Source organism: Marmota marmota, unplaced genomic scaffold, assembly GCF_001458135.2.
Source record: "Marmota marmota marmota unplaced genomic scaffold, marMar, whole genome shotgun sequence".
Taxonomy (NCBI): Eukaryota; Metazoa; Chordata; class Mammalia; order Rodentia; family Sciuridae; genus Marmota; species Marmota marmota.
This window is the reverse complement of record NW_025999968.1, coordinates 17586085-17592064: the sequence shown is the minus strand read 5'-3', so window position 1 is coordinate 17592064 and position 5980 is coordinate 17586085.

Here is a 5980-nt window from a genome sequence, read left to right as displayed (position 1 = left end):
TTTTTTTTTTTTTTTGAGACAGAGTCTAACTTGCTTAATTGCTGAAGCTGGCTTTAAAGTTGTGATCCTCCTGCATCAACCTCCTGGGCCACTGGGATTAGAGGCTTGCACTACCTCGCTGGCTCTAAAACATTCACTTAGTTTTTAATTGGATCGCTTGTATTATTTTACTATATTTTTACAAAAAATGTCAAAGGGATGAAATTAAAACATCACAGATTCCTTTATTACTTTAGAACAACAACACGAAAACTTCCTTATCTAAGTAGATAAAGACACCAGACAAGGGCTGGGGTTATAGTTCAGTGGTAGAGCACTTGCTTAGCATATGTGAGGCACTGGGTTCGATCCTCAGCACCACATAAAAATAAATAAATAAAATAAAGGTATTGTGTCCATCTACAACTAAAAAAAAAGACACCTGACAAACAACACAGTGGCTTTGTTCTTGAAATCCACTTAAATTTCACCTATTATTTTTCTCATATCTTACTAATATATTGGGGAAAAATATTTTAGAATCTCATCTTGAGATGGCTAATTCTTCATTATTTTGGGCCCTAGACATGCATTCTGTTTAGGATTAAGAGTGTTTTGTCCACCCTCCTGAAATTTCATTGTTTGGGGAAGAATGGGTTACCTGCTCACATCTAGAGGAGTGGTGGAGGCCATCATTCACTGGTCCCTAACCTGTTTTGTTTTCCTCTCCTTGACAGAGCTTCCTATTTGTCCATCAATCTCTGGCCAGAAACTCAGCTGGAACCTCCTTATAATATAATGGAATAGCCATAGCCAGTCCCTGGGTTAAAATAGTACTGTAGAATTTTATTGTTGAAATTCTTTTACTTTGGTTCTAAATTTCCTTTTGATTTAGAGACTATGTCTGCAAGATCATAATTTCAAAGAGTTATTGACTCTTCTTTTAGACCAGTGTACAGACAACACACATGAAACTATCAGCGCATAACCCTTTCTACTCTTTGGGGTTAACCATCATGTGTGTAACTCCTGTTAAAATAATAAAAGCATAATTCTGAATTTAGAACAATTGACTCTTGTTTTTATTGTTTTTCTGATTGTATGAACAATAAATGATTTCTTAAACATCCAAGAACACAAAATAATGTGTAAAATACAAGGTGAAATCACCCCCTTAGAGCTGCATTTTCTTATATGGACGGTAGGCTTCTAGCCACATGTAAGCTAATGAGCATTTAAAATGTGGCTTGTCCTCACCGAGACATGCTGTAAATGTAAAATATACTTTGAATTTTAAAGACATAATTAAAAACAAGAATGTAGCTAAGCACAGTGGCATAGGCTTGTAATTGCAGTGACTTGGGAGGATGAGACAGAAGGATTGCAAGTTTGAAGCTAACCTTGGCAATTTAATGAGACCCTTTCTCAAAGTAAACAAAGCAAAACAAACTGCTGGGATTTAGCTCAGTGGTACAGCATCCCTGGGTTCAATCCCCAGTATTTACATAGAACCAAGAAAAAACAAAATAAAAACCCAAAACAAGAATGTAAAAACATTAACATTAATTTTTAAACATGCATATGTTGAAAGGAGAATATTTTTTGGTATATTGGGTTAAATAAAACAATATGTTTCTTTTTACTTTTTAAAAATATGACTTAGAAAACTGAAAATTTCATAAAATCTATACTTTTTTTTTTTTTTACTGGAAAGTGCCACCTCTTAGCAATAATAAATTTAAAAAATCACTGCCTTTTATTGAGGTTTACCATACGCTAGAGACACTGTTTTGGGTCTCTAAGATTTTTAATTGAATTATCACGGTGGTGATAATAGTTTGGAAATTATCATTGCCATTTTTCAGAAGGCAAAGCACAATTTAAATTACAAGTCCAAGATTAGGAGAAACATCACATATATTTCTATACGTAAATAGGTTACACATAAAAATATATGAAATTAGGAGAAACATTACTAACATATAAAGTAGTTATCACAAAGCCTAGCATATAGCAGGAGATAAATAATGATAATAGATAATAAAGAAAGTTAAAGCTCATTTGGGGCTTCTAGATAACTTTTAAGTGGATATTTCATAGCAGCAGTCTCCTTCCTTGTTATGGTTCATAAATAAGGTTGCAAGACCTTAAAGGTCTACCAATGAATAATAACCAAGAAAGGGCATATTTAATTTAATGTACCTAAATCTTTGAATAAAGATTTGTGTGTGTGTGTGTGTGTGTGTGTGTGTACATGTGTGTATGTGTGAGATATTGGGGATTGAATCCAGTGGTACTTTACCACTGAGCTACACTCACACTTTGAGACAGGGTCTTATTAAATTGCCAAAGCTGGACTTGAACTTTCAATCCTATGGTCTTACCCTTCTGAGTAACCGGAATTATAGCCATGGGCCACTGTGCCAGGCTAATGACTTTTTTATTGTAAAAAAATATCGGCATATTTTTTAAATCTTTACAGTATTACAATTCATTATATTAATAACAGTTTTAAAATTTGAAAACTTAAAAACTATTATGTTTATTTCCCTAACAGATAATTGGAAAACCACCTTCGTTTTGTCAAGGTAAATTGTACTAATGTTGTTCCAGTTTTTTATCTACTTAGTACTTTGCGTTGTCTAAACTATATAATACTCTCCAGAAATCCACTATTACAACAATCTCCTTCCTGCTGCGGATCTACATTTCAGTTTATCCTTGTTATATGAGCAGTGTAACTTTTCTAAAACACAAGCTCCATTGTGTCAATCCCTTACTTAAAAACACCAAAAGAAAACTAGTGGATTGAAAGGTGGGAAGCAGAGTGAGGCCAGTAGTTTATAGGTGACCTTTGAAAGTTGACTTTCAAGTGGGAGCTTTTGCGAATGGGATTAATTCAATAAAAGGCATTGTTTTACTTGGTTCATGCCAGTATGGTTGGCAGATGAATTAGAGCCAGCAAAGATGAGTCAGGGCAATTGTCTGTTGGGGATCAGGTATACTGGGCTGATAGAAACAAAAATGTTTCTTGTAGACCCCGGGCCTTGCCAAAGAAATACTACCTTGCTGAGAGGCTCACAGTTTTAATTAGTAGAAAGCTCCAATTTTTTTAGAATTTGTAGGGTTAAATATATAGAAAATGAGTCAATTAGTTAAATGGGTAGCCATTTGATTTTGGACATAAAATCTGTATCTGAAGCACAAAAGAATTTCTGTGCTATGATTGAAGGGTTGCTGAGTCATTTCTGCATGTGAGACCTTGCCCAGGAACATCTGGACTTTTTAAGAGCCATAACTATGCTTCTGCCATTAGGATCCCAGGGCAGGTAAACCAGTTAAAACTTTGTTTTGGTTCTTGTTGGGGTTACCAGTACCCCGGGAGAGCAGATTCCTGTTTGGAGCTATGAACTGGCCAGGAAAATAAAGAGTCTGAAAATAATCAAAAAGGAACAGAAGACAATAGACAGAAATAGTTATAAAGGCAGGGCATTGGTGGGTCTTCCAGCCCTGATAGGAACTGGAACTGAACAAGGGAAAAAGGCCCAAATCCTTTTTTTAAGGGGAACTATGTCAGATGGGTTTCAGTGTGGTAGGCTTCTTGAGGAAAACAGGATAAAAATGGGGAAAACAAGTTGGGGCTTGGCAGGTTCCACCATCTCCAGGCAGCTGCGTTTGAACCTAGGGCTGTGAGCTAAGTCAGGGTACCAGCATGATCTGGGCTTTCTTGGATGGGGGAATTTCACCCAGGAGTTCCCAGAAAAATAGTCTCCCTGCCTTATGATACTCAAACAAACCCATAATTTATACACTGTTTCCAACAAGTTCTTGCTGTAAATTTGCAGAAATCTGTGATTCTGAAGTACTCTCTAAACTTCCAGAATTCCCTCCCAAGTCATTACTGTCAACATTTTGTTTCTCCCTGAGCTAGATAGATAGTCTTTTCAATCATCCTGGCTCATTTCAGGTGTGAAAGAAATGTGACCCTTGTCAGAATAAAAAGGGAGTCACTTTTGTCAACCCTAACAACAACAACCATAAATAAAGCTGGAGAATTATGAAGGAAGGATTTCTTCCTTATGATTCTATTATAATAATTATCATAAGAGATTCTGGCAGAGCCACAAGCTTGCACAAAAGCCACCATAACCATACACAAAAACCAACAAACCAAAACAAACAAACAAACAAACAAACAACAAAAAAAACACTTTTACAAGAACATCTGCCCAGTAACTGTTCATCTTGGACTGACTCCACTTTCTAAAATTTACCTTTGTGACTCAGATTGTTTCAAAATATCTGATGTAATCTTCATTTTTGTCTTTAAAAACATTCCCTTGGCTTAGGGATGCATGTTGCTCAGTGATAGAGCACTTTGCCTAGCATGTGAAGCCTTGGGTTTGATCCCCAGATCCACAAAACCAAAAAAACAAAAGCTAAAAATAAAACAACAAAAGTAATTCCCTTCCCTCAACTTACTAGAATATGTTAGTAAATCAGGCCCATTTTGCCTGCCATGCAGTAGGCCACTCACTGAAATGTCTAGTTTTGCAAAAGAGAACATGTTTTGTCACAATGTGGCCAAGTGTGTATAGCCAGGAGAGCAAGTCTCAAGTCTACTTCCAGGAAGACATGGTTTGAGATATGTATGAGCAGGTACAGGGAAAAGTGACTGGAGGTTAACTATGAGAAGGTGGAGGGTTAGGTCTAGGAGGTTTAATCAGTAACTAAGAGTGGGTGGTTTATTCAGGTTTCCCCTCCGTTTCAAATATTCCCATAGTTTACTATGGTATACACATTCCCATCAGAGGGCTGTTCTATTCCCAAATAAATTCACTGGAGAATCTCTCTTTGGTTGTTTTTTTATTTTAGTTGACACAGAGAACAGGCAATATTCATATTTGCTGCTCTTACACATATAATAAGACTGTGTTCTCTAGGAAATGGGTCTCTTGATTAAAGGAAAAAGAATACTCCTTCTCATTGCCTCTTCAGATCCAGGTTCAGACTAATCCCGTGGGAAATAGAAAAAAGCTAAGGCAAATGAAGCCAGAGGTAGTAGAACCTGGGAAGGAGGGAGTCCTTACAGAATCAAATGCCTTAAAATCTAGAAGCTTGAGTTACTCGATTTTCCCAAATTATCAGAGACTGGAGAACCATTTCAGAAAGAGGGGAGTTCAGTATAAAATGGGAGAGTTGGTAAAAGAAAGCAGAAGTTCCCTTTGTATATTTGGTATACAAATTTGGTATCAGATTATTTTTTCACTTCCTGCGAGCACAACTTCTTTAGCACCCTTCACCTGCATGCAGCCTGTGCTAATGTCTTTTCACTTTCTACTTCTGAACTGTTTTAAAGTAGTAAAGAGCTCCATTTTGCTTCCCCAATCAAGTCATTCCTGAAGATTATAATTTACCTTTATTTCTCCATTTTCTGAAATATTAAGTTCATACTTAAAATTACACCATTTAGTATGTAATAGGTATATAAAAAATGTAAGCCTACTCTCCTTCAATTAGATAATGTAATTCCTGAGTTTGGAAACTATATGTTAAACTTTTTTTGAATTATCTGGAAAAAAAATTATGAGCTCACGCTTATTTAATATACTCCCAGGTCAGAAGTTCTGCCAACTATGCAAGAACAACTGCTTAAAAGCAATGTATAACAGTTTCTCTTTCGGAATGCTTTAAACACTTTTAACTAAAATTTCATATAAACGTATCCATCCGTTTGACTCAACAAGATCGCCAAGTTATTCCTATGGCTGAGTTGATTGAAATCTTTAAACTTATTCAGAATTGTCACAAGAAGGGGCAGCCTTCACTGAGACTTCTAGCAATCAGCTCCCAAATTCGGTCCTCAGTAAGGAGCATCCTTATAATCATCCTATGATAAAGGCTTCAAATTTCGCAAACACTTGGGCAGGGTGTGAAACGATCATCTAACAATGACATTTGCTTACCCGTCAAATAAGGCAGTTGACTAGGGTCCCTGAGC